General features: G+C 38.0%; 1 protein-coding gene across 1 annotated transcript in view; it reads right to left on the bottom strand.

Annotated features, from left to right (window-relative positions):
• Positions 1 to 16,171, bottom strand: part of KCNH7 (potassium voltage-gated channel subfamily H member 7) — a 457,793-nt gene that overhangs the window by 98,575 nt on the left and 343,047 nt on the right. The window lies entirely within an intron of this gene.

Genomic DNA, 16,171 nt, shown 5'->3' with positions numbered 1-16,171 from the left:
AAAAAAAAAAAAAAAAAAAAAAAAAAATCTTTCCTCAAATATGAATTCAGGATATCAGTAGATGTTATATAAAGAAAAAGGCAAATTAAAAATGAATTCTGTCATCAAAAATGTTTGAGAAGTGTTGGGTAAAATTTTTTTTCAGATTTCTTTAATTTAGGACTTCACAGAACTTTTATTGTGTTAATTTGCCATGTTAATTTCTTGGGGGAGCAGGTATTACTTGACTAAGAAAAGCTTCTTCTAGGAAACAATTGTGAGACCCATGTTTTGAGGAAGACACTTGAAGCACTGTGGCCTAGGCAAACTCTTAAATGGACATTGTTTCTTAGAGGGTTTACACAAGAAATCAATATGGCAGTAAGCCTGTTTCTCCAATATCAGTTGTGTAAGTAAGCTTGAACATGTTTTTATTTAAAAAACAAATACACGGTAATTAAAACATCATAAGAATATATAACTGAACCAGTTACCTCATTGAGAAATCTACAGAAAGAGTGATAATGTACAGTAACAATGAGGAAATACAAACTCTAGGTCTCTACTGGGTTCTTTTTTCAGCTTTAACTTTACAGGCAGAATGGAAAGATTGGGCTACACCCATGTTTCCCAAATTTGACTGATCTTAATAATGTGGGAGTAGAGGCTACAAATAGAATGAGAATTGTTAAAAATTCACAATCCTCAGGCTCCATTGAAAATTACTGAATTTCCAGGGGGTGGGAGGACACACAGAGATAGAGAGAGAGAGAGAGAGAGAGAGAGAGAGAGAGAGATTTAGTTCCAGATGATTCCATTGATCAAAGAGTTTAAAAAAATAAACCAAAAACCTGGGCAAGATGATATTTAAGTGTCCTTTAAATTTTAAAATTCTGTGAAGATTAACTGCTTTTTAATGAACTCTTTTGGAGCAATTGAGTTTTAGTGGGTTTATATCTAACTACATATTTTCCATTATAAATGAGATTAGCACAATACAGAGGTAGTAGAGCTAAAGAGAAAAATATGTTACTCACAATTTCACCACAAAGATAACCAATGAGACCTTTTATTTTATTTTACTTTCTTATTTTGGATTTCCTTCAAATTAGATTCCATGGTTGAATTCACTTCCTAACTCAAGGAATAGTCCACAGCTACTTAACATTACAAGACCTTGGGTTGCTTGGGTGTGTGAAAATTCCATGCCTGCTCTGAATTTCCATACCTGATAAAAATACTTAATTCTCATCCTATGAAACATGAAAAATTTACTGCTTCTGCCCATTCTAAGTAGGCAACCCACCTTGAATTGTGTTTGTCCCAACCCCTAGGCCATGAGGGCAAAAGAACAAAGGAACTCTCCTTTCTGCTCCAGAGTTTGACTTTAACCCAAGGCTTATACTGACTGGGGGGATAAAAATTGAACCACCTTGGCAACAGATAGCTGCAATCTTTGTCTTGGTTGCCATAGCAACCAGGCTACTGCTATGTATGCTAAGCTAAATTATTTTTACCTGTCTATTCTGACCACTGGTATTTTACTTCTTTATTTCAAGCATCTATTTTCAATCTGGTTCCTTTGGCTGACAGAACTTTTAAAGGAAAGGGGTATTTTTCCTCCTTTCATTTAAAAATGTCTGATGAATGTACAAAAACAAACAGGTGCTTTTTAAAAGCAATTTGTACATAAATGCTTGCTTTACAAGCTATGGCTCTTAGTCAGCGGCTACCAGGGATGTTATTCCTTCATCACTTAGAATATAGAGAAGTATAACTTTTGAGCTAATTAAGATTTTTAAAACTGGAAATAAACTTTATTTATTTTTTTATTTTTATTATTATTATTATTTTTTGGCGGGCCTCTCACTGTTGTGGCCTCTCCCATTGCGGAGCACAGGCTCGGGACGCGCAGGCTCAGTGGCCATGGCTCAAGGGCCCAGCTGCTCCGCGACATGTGGTATCCTCCCAGACCGGGGCACAAACCCGTGTCCCCTGCATCGGCCGGCGGACTCTCGACCACTGGGCCACCAGGGAAGCCCAAGAAACTTTATTTTAATTTCAAATATGTCAGCAAGTGATGAATTTTGATGTGCATATAGTAATTAGTGACAATAGAAAATTAATCTTTTCCTTTTTAAAATTACACACGTGTTTTCAAAATTAACATCCTTATTTTATGTTTAATATGTATTTAGCACACAACATGTTTGCAGTAGTCAATTGCTACTTACATGTCTATAGTTTTTATCTTTTCCTCATCATTCCCTGGATTATATATTTATTTGCCCAGAGAGAACTAGAAGACATAATCCAGGATCTCAAAAATCAAAGCTTTGCATTCAATCAAAGGCCACCAAAGGCAAGGACGTTGACTTATACATTTTTGTATCACCATTGTACATAACACTTTGACTTACATTTAGTAAGCACTCACAAAGATTGAATCAATAATTATCCTGATGAATGTGCTTTACTCCTACTTGCAGTATCCACATATATTGTTTTTCATTTCAATTTGCATGTATAGACATAGACCAAATCCAGAATAGGAGGAAAATATTGGATGGTGATTTCTGTTTTGCTGAACCAAGTTTGATGGTATTCTATAAATAAAGTAAGATAATAGATGCAAAATTAATGTCACATTAAATTGGAAGTGTTCAGAGGCAATTTGGGACTCCTGCATTGCATTTCCAATTTAATTTGGAATTTTGTGTTTGTTACTATTTCTGGCAGTTCAAGATGATCTGTACAGTTTTATTGAGGTTTGCAGGATACTTAGTTTAGGCAAAAAAATGAGGTTTAGGAAAACATTTAAATCATACTGTAGAAGTATTGTGAGTGTTGTTTTTTGTAATTTCAAGAGTGAAGAATCAATGAGGTTTACAAAAATAACTTGAAAAAATAGACTTTTCAATTAAGTGTTATTTTTATTTTTATTTTTTTTGCGGTACGCGGGCCTCTCCCTGTTGTGGCCTCTCCCATTGCGGAGCACAGGCTACGGACGTGCAGGCTCAGCAGCCATGGCTCACGGGCCCAGCCGCTCCGCGGCATGTGGGATCCTCCTGGACTGGGGCACGAACCTGTGTCCCCTGCATCGGCAGGCGGACTCTCAACCACTGCGCCAACAGGGAAGCCCTAAGTGTTATTTTTAATTCATGACTGTGATATTGCGGTTTATAATAAGAAATATATATTTGGTCTTAGTCCCCATTCCTGGCACGGAACTCTTAATTCTTTGGAATTTCCTACATGATGAGAGAGATAAGGTGTCTTTTGTTATGTCAGTGAGATGACTTTTGGAAAGCTTCTAAGTCAGGTAAGGATGGGGCTTGGTCAACAGTGGAATCAACCTCTTGATTAAACGGTTGGAACTGTCAGTCCCACTCCTGACCTCCAGGGAGGGGAGAAGGGCTGGAGGTTGAATACATAGACAATAGCCAATGAATTAATTAATCATGCCTATGTAATGAAGCCTCAATAAAAACCCTAAAAGGAGGGGGTTCTGAGAGCTTCCAGGCTGGTGAAACAGAACTCTTCCTTGTGCCATCATGCTGGGCCGAAGTACCACAGGGACATAAGCTCCTCCGTTCAGGATCTCACCCTATGTATCTCTTCATCTGGCTGTTGATTTGTATCCTTTAATATCTTTTGTAATACATTGGTAATCTAGTGAGTAAACAGGTTTCCTGAATTCTGTGAGTCTCTAGCAAGTTAATCTAACTGAAGGAGGGGGTCCTAGGAGCCTTCAGTTTAAAGCCAGTTGGTCAGAAGCACAGGTGATACTTGTATTGCAATTGACATCTGAAGTGGGGGACAGTCTTGAGGGACTGAGCCTTTAATCTGTGGCCTCTGATGCTATCTCTGGGTAGATAGTGTCAGAACTGAGTTGAATTGTAGAACACCCAGCTGGTGTCAGAGTCTGAATTGGAGTCATAATTAAAATGACATTATTATTGAAAAGTATTTTTAATTTATAGTTGCATCTAGAAGATATTTTTTAATACTGTCACGGAAGAAAATTTAGGAATAAGTTTATCTAGTTTGAGGGAAACTACAGAAAGCATTAAGAAAGTTTGTACTATTTACCTGAGATGATATATATTTTCTTTAGCTTTATTGAAGTATAATTGATATACACAAATTACACATATTTATAATTTTAAACATTAGCAAATAATATGAAATCAATGCTATCTCTCCATTACAAATCAATCTCCATTTCTAAAGAAGTACTGAATTACAAATATTGTTTTGGATTTCTGTCAAAAGTAAGTATAAATTGAGAACACTGAATGATGAAGAGATAATGAGCATATTTACAATGGACAAAATTCAGTGAAAAGTGAAAAGCTAATACTTTGAGCTCTTTATGTCAGCAATATCAGTGTAATTTTGCTTTTCCTGCATCCAAGTGGCATGCCACCAATAAAAAAAATTTCCATCATAATCAAAAATTAGCTTAAGAAAAATGGGATATGGGGAGACCTTCAAGATGGTGGAGAAATAAGACGAAGAGATCACCTTCCTCCCCACAAATACATCAGAAATACATCTACATGTGGAACAACTCCTACAGAACACCTACTGAATGCTGCAGAAGACCTGAGACTCCTCAAAAGGCAAGAAACTGCCCACGTACCTGGCCATGTGGCTGACAGGGTATTTGTGCTCCGGCTGGGTGTCAGGCCTGTGCCTCTGATGTGCGAGAGCCAAGTTCAGGACATTGGCCCACCGGAGACCTCCCAGCTCCACGTAATATCAAACAGTGAAAGCTCTGCCTGACATTTCCATCTCAACGCTAAGACCCACCTCCACTCAACGACCAGCAAGCTACAGTGCTGGCCACCTACTGCCAAACAACTAGCAAGACAGAAACACAACCCCACACATTAGCAGAGAGGCTGCCTAAAATCATAATAAGGTCACAGACACCCCAAAACACACCACGGGGCATGGTCCTGCCCATCAGAAAGACAAGATCCAGCCTCATCCACCAGAACACAGGCACCAGTCCCCTCCACCAGGAAGCCTATACAACCCACTGAAACAACCTTACCGACACTTGGGGGAGACACCAGAAACAAGGGGAACTGTGAACCTGCAGCCTGCGAAAAGGAGACCCCAAACACAGTAAGTTAAGCAAAATGAGAAGACAGAGAAACACACAGAAGATGAAGGAGCAAGGTAAAAACCCACCAGACCAAACAAATGAAGAAGAAATTGGCAGTCTACCTGAAAAAGAATTCAGAGTAATGATAGTAAAGAGCATCCAAAATCTTGGAAATAGAATGGAGAAAATGCAAGAAACGTTTAAGAAGGACCTAGAAGAACTAAAGAGCAAACATACAATGATGAACAACACAATAAATGAAATTAAAAATTCTCTAGAAGGAAACAATAACAGAATAACTGAGGCAGAAGAACGGATAAGTGACTTGGAATATAAAATAGTGGAAATAACTCCCGCAGAGCAGAATAAAGAAAAAAGAAGGAAAAGAACTGAGGACAGCCTCAGAGACCACTGGGACAACATTAAATGCACCGACATTCGAATTATAGGGGTCCCAGAAGAAGAAGAGAAGAAAAGGGACTGAGAAAATATTTGAAGAGATTATAGTTGAAAACTTCCCTAGTGGAAAGGAAATTGTCAATCAAGTCCAGGAAGCGCAGAGAGTCCCATACAGGATAAATCCAAGGAGAAACACGCCAAGACACATATTAATCAAACTATCAAAAATTAAATACAAAGAGAGAATATTAAAAGCAGCAAGGGAAAAACAACAAATAATATACAAGGGAATCCACATAAGGTTAACAGCTAATCTTTCAGGAGAAACTCTGCAAGCCCAAGGGGCATGGCAGGACATACTTAAAGTGATGAAAGGGAAAAACCTACAATCAAGATTACTCTACCCAGCAAGGATCTCATTCATATTTGACAGAGAAATTAAAACCTTTACAGACAAGCAAAAGCTAAGAGAATTCAGCACCACCAAACCAGCTTTACAACAAATGCTAAATAAACTTCTCTAGGCAAGAAACACAAAAGAAGGAAAAGGCCTACAATAACAAACCAAAAACAATTAAGAAAATGGTAATAGGAACATACATATCGATAACTACCTTAAATGTAAACGGATTAAATGCTGCATCAAAAGATATAGACTGGCTGAATGGATACAAAAATAAGACCTGTATATATGCTGTCTACAAGAGACCCACTTCAGACCTAGGGTCACATACAGACTGAAAGTGAGGGGATGGAATAAGATATTCCATGCAAATGGAAATCAAAAGAAAGCTGGAGTAGCAATTCTCATATCACACATAATAGACTTTAAAATAAAGACTATTACAAGAGACAAAGAAGGATACTACATAATGATCAAGGGATCAATCCAAGAAGAAGACATAACAATTATAAATATGTATGCACCCAACATAGGAGCACCTCAATACATAAGGCAGATGCTAACAGCCATAAAAGGGGAAATTGACAGTAACACAATCATAGTAGGGGACTTTAACAACCCACTTTCACCAATGGACAGAACATCCAAAATGAAAATAAATAAGGAAACACAAGCTTTAAATGATACATTAAACAAGATCGACTTAATTGATATTTATAGGACATTCCATCCCAAAACAACAGAATACACTTTCTTCTCAAGTGCTCATGGAACATTCTCCAGGATACATCATATCTTGGGTCACAAATCAAGCCTTGGTAAATTTAAGAAAATTGAAATTGCATCAACTATCTCTTCTGACCACAATGCTGTAAGACTAGATATCAATTAAAGGAAAAACAAACTGTAAAAAATACAAACACATGGAGGCTAAACAATACACTACTAAATAACCAAGAGATCACTGAAGAAATCAAAGAGGAAATAAAAAAACACCTAGAAACAAATGACAATGAAAACACGATGACCCAAAGCCTATGGGATGCAGCAAAAGCAGTTCTAGGAGGGAAGTTTATAGCAATACAATCCTACCTCAAGAAACAAGAAACACCTCAAATAAACAACCTAACTTTACACCTAAAGCAATTAGAGAAAGAAGAACAAAAAAACTGCAAAGTTAGCAGAAGGGAAGAAATCATAAAAATCAGAGCAGAAATAAACGAAAAAGAAATGAAGGAAACAACAGCAAAGATCAATAAAACTAAAAGCTGGTTCTTTGAGAAGATAAGAAAAACTGATAAACCATTAGCCAGACTCATAAGAAAAAACGGGAGAAGACTCAAATCAATAGAATTAGAAATGAAAAAGGAGAAGTAACAACTGACACTGCAGAAATACAAAGGATCATGAGAGATTATTACAAGCAACTATATGCCAATAAAATAGACAACCTGGAAGAAATGGACAAATTCTTAGAAAATCACAACTTTCCAAGACTGAAGTAGGAAGAAATAGAAAACATGAACAGACCAATCACAAGCACTGAAATTGAGACTGTGATTAAAAATCTTCCAACAAACAAAAGCCCAGGACCGGATGGCTTCACAGGTGAATTCTATCAAACATTTAGAGAAGAGCTAACACCTATCCTTCTCAAACTCTTCCAAAATATAGCGGAGGGAGGAACACTCCCAAACTCATTCTGCGAGGTCACCATCACCCTGATACCAAAACCAGACAAAGATGTCACCAAGGAAGAAAACTACAGGCCAATATCACTGATGAACATAGATGCAAAAATCCTCAACAAAGTATTAGCAAACAGAATCCAACAGCACATTGAAAGGAGCATATACCATGATCAAGTGGAGTTTACCCCAGGAATGAAAGGATTCTTCAATATATTCAAATCAATCAATGTGATAGACCATATCAACAAACTGAAGGATAAAAACCATATGATCATCTTAATAGATGCAGAAAAAGCTTTTGACAAAATTGAACACCCATTTATGATAAAAATCCTCCAGAAAGTAGGCATAGAGGGTATTTACCTCAACATAATAAAGGCCATATATGACAAACCCACAGTCAACATCGTTCCCAACGGTGAAAAACTGAAACCATTTCCTCTAAGATCAGGAACAAGACAAGGTTGTCCACTCTCAACACTATTAATCAATATAGTTTTAGCCACAGCAATCAGAGACGAAAAAGAAATAAAAGGAATCCAAATTGGAAAAGAAGAAGTAAAGCTGTCACTGCAGATGAGATGATACTATACATAGAGTATCCTAAAGATGCTACCAGAAAACTACTAGAGCTGATCAATGAATGTGGTAAAGTAGCAGGATACAAAATTAATGCACAGAAATCTCTTGCATTCCTATACACTAATGATGAAAAATCTGAAAGAGAAATTAAGGAAACGCTCCCATTTACCATTGCAACAAAAAGAATAAATACCTAGGAATAAATCTACCTAAGGAGACAGAAGACCTGTATGCAGAAAACTATAAGACACTGATGAAAGAAATTAAAGATGGTACAAAGAGATGGAGAGATATACCATGTCTTGGACAGGATGAATCCACATTGTGAAAATGACTACTGTACCCAAAGCAATCTACAGATTCATTGCAATCCCTATCAAACTACCAATGGCATTTTTCCCAGAACTAGAACAGAAAATTTCACAGTTTGTATGGAAAAACAAAAGACCCCGAATAGCCAAAGCAATCTGGTGAAAGAAAAACAGAGCTGGAGGAATCAGGCTCCAGGACTTCTGACTATATTACAAAGCTACAGTAATCAAGACAGTATGGTACTGGCACAAAAACAGAAATACAGATCAATGGAACAGTATAGAAAGCCCAGAGATAAACCCACACACCTATGGTCACCTTATTTTTGATAAAGGAAGGAAGAATATACAATGGAGAAAAGACAGCCTCTTCAATAAGCGGTGCTGGGAAATCTCGACAGCTACATGTAAAAGAATGAAATCAGAACACTCCCTAACACCATACACAAAAATAAACCAAAATGGATTAAAGACCTAAATGTAAGGCCAGACCTTATAAAACCTGAGAGCAAAACATAGGCAGAACACTCTATGAATTAATCACAGCGGCAAGATCCTTTTTGACCCACCTCATAGAGAAGTGCAAATAAAAACAAAAATAAAGAAATGGGACCTAATGAAACTCAAAAGCTTTTGCACAGCAAAGGAAACCATAAAAAAGATGAAAAGACAACCCTCAGGTGTGGAGAAAAGGGAACACTCTTGCACTGCTGGTGGGAATGTGAATTGGTTCAGCCACTATGGAGAACAGTATGGAGGTTCCTTAAAAAACTACAAATAGAACTACCATATGACCCAGCAATCCCACTACTGGGCATACACCCCGAGAAAACCAAAATTCAAAAAGAGTCATGTACCTAAATGTTCATCGCAGCTCTATTTCCAATAGCCCGGAGATGGAAACAACCTAAGTGCCCATCATCGGATGAATGGATAAAGAAGATGTGGCACATATATACAATGGAATATTACTCAGCCATAAAAAGAAACGAAATTGAGTTATTTGGAGTGAGGTGGATGGACGTAGAGTCTGTCATACAGAGTGAAAAAAGTCAGAAATAGAAAAACCCGTACCGTATGCTAACACATATATATGGAATCTAAAAAAAAAAAAAAGTTTCTGAAGAACCTAGGGGCAGGACAGGAATAAAGATGCAGATGTAGAGAATGGACATGGGGAGGGGGAAAGGTAAGCTGGGACGAAGTGAGAGAGTGGCATGGACTTATATATACTACCAAATGTCAAATAGACAGCTTGTGTGAAGCACAGCTGCATAGCACAGGGAGGTAAGCTCGGTGCTTTGTGACCACCTAGAGATGTGGGATAAGGAGGGTGGGAGGGAGACGCAAGAGGGAGGAGATATGAGGATATATGTATATGTATAGCTGATTCACTTTGTTATAAAGCAGAAACTAACACACCGTTGTAAAGAAATTATACTCCAATAAAGATGTTAAACAACAAAAAAAGAAAAATGGGATATGAACTTAAACAAGAAATAATGCATCCTTAATGATGGTTTTATTCAGCTGCTTTTTGCAGTTTGAGGAGTTTTAGAGGAAATATACCACATTCTCTTCCTTGTCTCTGTAGACTCACTTCTCTAATCAGTTACTAGTAAACATTTAGATTAGGATATTTTGCCATACAGCCAAATGTTACAGGTATTTCCCAACGCCACGCTAACTTCTGAGTAGATTTAGGGGACAGATAGGAAAACAAAACAGAATTAAAGAGGATGTACTTTAGAGATTAAGATCTTCACTCTTCGAGTCAGATGATCTTGGTCTGAAGCCCACTTTCACCATTTATTGTGTGACCTAGGTAAGTTGCTTCCTTCTTCCTAAGCTTGATTCCTCTTCTATGAACTAGAGACGATAATAATAGTACCAACTCATAGGAGTGTTATGTGGATTAAAACTGATAATCTGTTAAACCACTTAGCATAGAGCCTGGCACATAGTAAATGCTCAATCAGTGTCACCTATTATTAAATCTATCATAATTCTATTTTCACGCCAATAATATACTTAAATAAATCCCAGATAATGAGAATTTATTTTAGGTTTAAGGTTCTATGTAGATTTCAAAATTATATGGCCTTTTAAACATTCAGAAATTTCTCTCTTGTGACCTAAGTCTCTTAGTGATTACTCCTGAAACTAATTATTTTGAGTATTCTCCTTAGTAAAGCTATAAGAAAACTATAGTTGTGGCCTAGTAGTAATTTTTTTCTTCATCATATGTCTTTCTGATGACCACAATACGGGTTTCTATTAAGTTCACTAGACATTCCTTTTAAGTAGTAAAATAATAAGTTGCGGAACTATTTGCTCATAATTTGGCCAGTACTGTATATAAAGGAGACTCAAACTACCTTTGGTTTCATAATATGATCTTGTAGTACTTACTATATTAGCATTTGCAAATGCTATTATTATATGTTGCTGTAATATTTTTCTCCAAGTAGTTTATAACCCCTTGAGTACTGGTACTAGGTTTTATACTTCTGTGTCTCTAGAGCCTACCCAGCATATAATGTGCATTTTGTGTGTGTGTGTGTGTGTGTGTGTGTGTGTGTGTGTGTGTGATACTGTTAGTCTGAATTCTTATCTTCATCTACACAACGGGCCACTGTTGTTTTGTCTTCTTTCCTTAGAGCCCTTCCTTCCCTGCTGCTTTTTTCTGGTGTGGTCCGCAGTCAAGGGCTATACTTCTTCCACCACAAGGCTGAGCACAGGACTCAGGTTGGCCAGTCAGAGTCCACTATCTTGGGAATTGATATGGACACTGATGGAGAGAAAGCCTTTCCCATCACATCACCAACTGTGAGTATTAGGTAAGACAGAAGAGTCCAAGGACCTTGCTTCCATCAGATGTAGCATGAAGTCAACACAGAAGAAAGCAAGGCTGAGAGGAGAGAATGTCATCAGCTGTTCAAACAATGAATGTAGCTGTGGCCCAAAGCAGACCTGCCCCTGCATTTTTTGGTTATGTGACCCTATAAGCTGACCCTCCTCCTTTCATTTTTTGCTTAAAGTGGTTTCACTCAGGCTTCTGTTACAGCACTGACTGATAGAGCCTTATGTGACTGGCCAATAAAGATTTGAAATCCACAATGCCATCTTCTTAAACCTTCTGACATTCTTATGCCTATCTAGGGAGAGTGATCTAGTACAAAATTTGTAAGAGCTGAATGTGACAACAAAATGATACATTTTATCCTAAAGCTCAGCATAACATCTGAACTAGAACTAGCCTCAGAAATAATGAAATCATATGAGAGTGTAAAAGTCTGGTTTACTTTTATTTAGAAGGGGGCAGATATAGCCAAGAATTTGATCCTTTACTGAGAAATGCAATCGCATGGTGAAAGCAGATCTTTGCTCTTCACCCACACATTTCTTCCAATTCATTGTTTTCTCTCCATCACTCCACTGGAATTTGGTAGTAATTATCCAACCAAGGCCCCACTTCCCCAAAGTGGACCCTACTACACATTTGCCTGTACCAGGTGGATTGTAGTTAAGGAAAAAAAAAACCCCACATCCTCTGAGAGTTATTTTCTACTTCCTTCAATGAATAGAGAAGGTCAGATGGAATATGACATAAAGAGCTGATGCATGCAGAAGTTTGGCCTCTCAGACCAGCCACTAAAAGGAATTTTTGGACCTAAAACAACAGCAAGAATGAGAATCTTGCTTGAGGGAAGAGTTTGGAAGGCAAGCATTTGCCTTGGGAATTTTTTACCCACAGATTTACTCTTGCTTAATTCTCTCCAACACCTTTGGTGGTCCATTTCTGAATCTTTGAAGATTCTTAGGTGCTGTGTCTTACGTTAGGCTCTAGTAATACAAACGCCTCATGCTTCATTCATCCATTGGTATTCACAGCTTCCCAAGTGTGCCCCACTCCAGATTCTAACACACAATCTCAGAAAATTCTCAAGTTTCAAAACTCATCTAAGAGTTTATATTTCCCAACCACCACCCCAACCTCCCAATATAGGCAATGTTTCCTCTCCCAGCACTCTGCTCTCTGAGTTTACCTATAGTGTAATACTTCACATTGCATTACAATGCCTATGTACTGAACTTGTCTGTGTCCGTCACTTCTTGAAGGCAGAGCATTTGCCTTTTAATATGAATTCCCGGAACCTAACACTGTACATACTAGCTCTCAATAAATGCTTGTTGAGTGAATAAGAAAATACACAGATGCATGCATGAATGAATAGATAGCAACATGGTCCCTGCTCAATAAACTCAATCTAGGTGGGGAGGAAAACAACTAACTGGCTAATTAATAATTAGCCAAAGTACAATAGAGATAAGATCCAAATGGTGAGAGAGTATAACATGAGCAGAGATGAATTGTTTCTTTCATTTATGCCTTTTTTTTCTTGATGTCTGCTCTATTGTTTGTGCTCAGAGGAGTGTTTAAAAATCATTATTGAATGATTGATGAACAAAACCCTGATACCTTTTGAAAAAAGGATTACCATACAAGTCCATCAAGGGAATAAAACATATTAGAACATTAGATAAAGAAAATACTGCTGGCTGCCTACAGCAAATATGTTGAGAATATCTTGACAAGGAGGATTTCCACGTAGTCCTAACAAAGGTAATAGTAAAGTTTCTGAGTCACTACAAAATTATTTCTAGAGACTAGAAGGCAAGTGATACTATATGTTGTGAATATGGGGATTCCAGAGATAGCTACAATCAGTAAACTTCACAAACACTAAATGAGAAAATAGTTATAGGCTCGCTCTGCTTTCAAGTGCTTATAAAAATTTCCGGAGGCTATGTTAGCAGGAGGAATGTCTCAGTATTTGATCTCCACCTTGTTTGGTTTGACATGTTGACAACTGGAAGGTTTGCTACTAAGAGCTAAAGGGGGCCTAAAAAGAAGATAGAGTGAGGCTACAGATCCCCTTCTTTCCAGTTTCCAGTCTCAATCTTTTTCCAGTCCCTCATCATTTCTGGCCAGAACCATAGCTACTTAAGTGTTCTGTCTCCAGAATCTCCTTCCTATCACTGCATCTTTTACATTGTTAAAAAAAAGTGATCCTTTATAAAACCAAATTCAATTCTAATCTTCCAGCACCTTCAAAAGGTTTTTTTTTTTTTTTTTGGTGGTACGTGGGCCTCCCACTGTTGTGGCCTCTCCCGTTGCAGAGCACAGGAGCACAGGTTCCGGACGCGCAGGCTCAGCGGCCATGGCTCACGGGCCCAGCCATTCCGCGGCATGTGGGATCTTCCCGGACCAGGGCACGAACTTATGTCCCCTGCGTCGGCAGGCAGACTCTCAACCACTGCGCCACCAGGGAAGCCCACCTTCAAAAGGTTTTTTGCCTGCTCCTCCACCTGGGGTAGTTCGGAGGCTGTGGGGAGGGGCACTCCATGATGATTTGGGTGAAGTGTAAGAAACTGTAGGAAAACTACGGGGCTTTGTTGTGGGCCTCAGTGTCCCTCAGTGGTAAGTGATAGTTTTAAACATTTTTTTAAAATGTTAAAACAAGTATTGTAATGTTATGGAGCTAAATACGGAAGTCACAGGGATTTTAAAGAGAAAGCATGAGACCTTAAAAGAATGCTCACCTTTTGATGGCAGCTGTTGCATTTTACTCAAACCCCCAAGGCACTTGAGGAGAAAGGTATTGAAAACCCATCTAGAGGGGAAAGTTCCAGCAGCTCCCCAATCTGTAACAAGCTCCTGCCCAGCCTAGCAACTCCCTGGCTCAAGAACCTACTTGTTATGAGAAAGCACTTGGACTTCTGTGGCTCTACAACTTTGTTCTTGCTGTTTCCTCTACCTGGGATTCTCACCCCTTCCCTTGTCTGCTTGGTCAACTTCTCTTGCCTTCCTTCCTTCAGTAAACGTTCATGAACTCTACTCTGCCAGGTGTTTTACTAGGTCGTGGCAGGATGTAGATAAAAGGATCCTGCAGCGATAGTGCAGAGGGCCAGGAGAAGCCGTACAAGAACATTAATAAACAGAATAATGGTTGATGTTGCTTGCCATGTACATAGCACCCTGATGAACACTTTCCACACATCACTCTCTTTAATTCTTATATCAACACTGAGAAATAAGTTTTGTCATCACTAAAACTTGCCTCAATGTCACAATAAATTACTTAGCCAGAATGAAAGCACAAGTGCATGCGACTCTGAGTTATGCTTTTAAACATCACTCACTACCCAGTTTGATAAGTAACCTTCTGGATCCATCTTAAATGTCCCATCTCATCTGCTTTTCTTCTCTGAAATTTCCTCCCTTAAAGTATAATTACTTTCCCTCGATCTGTGTTCCTGTATTCTTTAACACCATGATTTCATTAGGGCTATTTGTATAAATGTTTCCTCTCACCAGGCTCAGAAAGTCCCAGTAGAGGTGCCACCTCCGATCCATGTGTACATTCATCTCCTCCTGGCACAGTGGACCTGCTGAATGTGGCAGGATAAGGTAGGCCCTGTAGTGAACCAAGCTCACGAAAACTTTGCAAAGATCAAACTTGGCTGCCCACAGGCCTTAGGTATGTTTTGTTTGGCCTATAAAAGCATTTTGAATTAGTTTGCCAACTTTTAGAAATAAAGAGTTTATATTAAATTCTGGATTTCTAGATTCTTTTTAAAATTGGAAGATTTGAAAACATTGGTCAAGCATTCTTGCATGACCACAGTTAGCTGGAGCTGAGTGGCAGCCATCTGCTCAGGAGGGACTCTGGGCTCTGTAAGTCCCTGTAGCCCCTACCGTGCCTGCTGTGCTACCATGACTACTTTACTCACTTAAGCTACTGGCAGGACCCTGACCCTAATATCTTCAGCCAGCCTACTGTTCAATTTCTAAAATCTCTTTCTATATATCCATAGGATGATTATGGTCTACAAATAACATAATTTTTGAGTTAATTGCAAGTAAAATTCAAAGCTATCAAAACGGTGTCAATACAACACAAATAACAGTAGACTATTCATTTACCACTCTTAGGCCCAGTTTACTAAGTATAAGTTGAGAAAAACAAAATGCCAAGGGTAGAAAGCCTCATTACCACATAAATATCAAAATATATATTTGAGTATGGCATGTATAATCTCTCATCTCAAATAAACAGAGACTACTCAGGTCTATTTACAACTGACTCATGGTCTTTACATAGCTATTTTAGCTCACATTTAAGACATTATTTACAAACTACTATAGTGTTGTTTGTAGTGATTACAATTACAAAAAGCTTTATTAATGTAAAATCTTAAATGCTTGGGATAGAGATTGGGGTCAAGTTTACCTTTATATGGTGACTGTTTATAAAAAGATCTGCTAAGCAAATATACTAGGTTAAATTGTTTGTAAAAAAACAAAAACTGTTTACTTGGCACAAATTTTAGACTCATGAATTCCCAATAATGTAAGTGCATTGTAAGCAAAAGCTGAGTACTGCTTAGGTTGGTATTTTGATATAATAAATACAAATCATTTTTCTCTGTTCTTTAAAACAGGACTCTTGCTAGACAGTACCTCTTTACCTTAGTTCAACTTGCAATATTTTTTTAAAAAACAATAAAATATTGTTCCTGTGAAATATATTGTTTCACTCTGATTTTTCATCAACTCAGACAGTTCTTTTCCCCAATTCCACTGACTTACACCTGACTCTACTTAGTAGTGTAAGTGCAAAAA

Source organism: Lipotes vexillifer, unplaced genomic scaffold (assembly GCF_000442215.2).
Source record: "Lipotes vexillifer unplaced genomic scaffold, Lipotes_vexillifer_v1.1 scaffold68, whole genome shotgun sequence".
Classification (NCBI taxonomy): domain Eukaryota; kingdom Metazoa; phylum Chordata; class Mammalia; order Artiodactyla; family Lipotidae; genus Lipotes; species Lipotes vexillifer.
This window is presented reverse-complemented; position numbering and strand designations above follow the sequence as displayed.